General features: G+C 49.0%; 1 pseudogene; it reads left to right on the forward strand.

Moving 5' to 3' along the window:
• Positions 1-1,955, forward strand: part of LOC112074458 (zinc finger RNA-binding protein-like) — a 51,804-nt pseudogene that overhangs the window by 39,512 nt on the left and 10,337 nt on the right.

Genomic DNA, 1,955 nt, shown 5'->3' on the forward strand with positions numbered 1-1,955 from the left:
GCGTTGTTCGAGTAGGTAGTTGGCAGGTAGTGCATGCTGGTTACGGCTTGCATGTCGTGCTTACCAGAGTACGTGACTGCGTTGGTGGAGTAGGTAGGGCTCTGGGAGTACGAGGGGACCACAGAGGCGGCGGCTACGGCTGAACGGCGGAGGAGACCGGGTAGATGGAGAAGGCGCGCGGCAGGTTTGATGGCCGTCACCTGCCTGGTCTGCTGGGTCTGGGGTGTAGGGGGTCAGACTGGCCTGGCTGTAGCCTGTTTTAGAAGCTGCAGAAGCAGAGACGTGAATATTTGTATGCCGACATGATGCATAGATAGGTTTCCATGCAAATATTTTTCCCAACAGATACGTTTCCATCAAATTGACTTTTTGCAAGAAGTCTGTGCAGATAATAACGCAAGTTAAATAGTTCACATTCAACTCTACTGATAAAATTAATACAAATAAATAAAAAGGTGTCTACACCAGAGGTCCCCAACAGACTGATCCAGTGTCTTACACCAGAGATCCCCAACAGGCCGATCCAGTGTCTACACCAGAGGTCCCCAACAGACTGATCCAGTCTACACCAGAGATCCCCAACAGACTGATCCAGTGTCTACACCAGAGGTCCCAACAGGCCGATCCAGTGTCTACACCAGAGGTCCCCAACAGACTGATCCAGTGTCTACACCAGAGGTCCCCAACAGGTGATCCATGTCTACACCAGAGGTCCCCAACAGGCCGATCCAGTGTCTACACCAGAGGCCAACAGGCTGATCCAGTGTCTACACCAGAGGTCCCCACAGGCTGATCCAGTGTCTACACACAGAGGTCCCCAACAGGCCGATCCAGTGTCTACACCAGAGGTCCCCAACAGGCGATCCAGTGTCTACACCAGAGACCCAACAAAGACTTCTAATATATATTCATCCTGATCCAGTCGAACATTTATTTATTTTATTTTTTGTTAAATTTTACCCCCTTTTCGCCCCAATTTCGTGGTATCCAATTGTTAGTAATTACTATCTTGTCTCATCGCTACAACTCCCGTACGGGCTCGGGAGAGACGAAGGTCGAAAGCCATGCGTCCTCCGAAGCACAACCCAACCAAGCCGCACTGCTTCTTAACACAGCGCGCCTCCAACCCGGAAGCCAGCCGCACCAATGTGTCGGAGGAAACACTGTGCACCTGGCCCCCTTGGTTAGCGCGCACTGCGCCCGGCCCGCCACAGGAGTCGCTGGTGAACATTTTTAGTTTTTAGACTGCTGGGGTTTCATATCATCATGTTTTGTGCTGAAGCCCACTGAAAAGCTTGACATTTAAAAAAAATTATATATATTTTCCCAAACTCTCTGAAACGTTTAAGGCCCACTGGTTGAGAAGTACCGCTAAAATGTCTCTTGTTCCCTGTGTAAAGGTGGTGAAGCTGCACACCAAGCTGGGGAAGCCCATCCCCTCGACAGAACCCAGTGTGGTGACCCAGACCCCTACGTCGACCACGGCCGCCCCCTCCAAGACMCCTGCTTCCTCTTCCTCCACCCTCACATCTAACTCTTCCTACCTGAAATCGGTCAACATTGTCAGCCAGGCTGGGATAGGGAAGGGTCCAGCCGTCAACAGCCTATCAGCAGCCAATGCCACCACAGCCGTCAAGAAGGTCAACACCCCCAAGATCAACTTTGTTGGTAAGAACGGACTGTCGTGTTTTTTATATTTCTTTGTTACATATCTTTAAAATAATAATAATCAAACTACTGAAAGACTTGGAGAATCTTTTCCCTTCCTAAAAACCATAGGTTATTAAACATGTTTATATGACTGCAAAGCTTATTTCAGTAGGGGGAAAAACAATGTGGAAAATGGTCCCTGATGAAATTGTAATGACACGGGGCTTAGTCTGCACTGCGGCTCAGCAATGGATTAGTCCAATCAGACGGGTGTCTCGTGTGCCATTTAAAAAAAAATTATTTTC

This window comes from Salvelinus sp. IW2-2015, unplaced genomic scaffold (genome assembly GCF_002910315.2).
Source record: "Salvelinus sp. IW2-2015 unplaced genomic scaffold, ASM291031v2 Un_scaffold2640, whole genome shotgun sequence".
NCBI lineage: Eukaryota > Metazoa > Chordata > Actinopteri > Salmoniformes > Salmonidae > Salvelinus > Salvelinus sp. IW2-2015.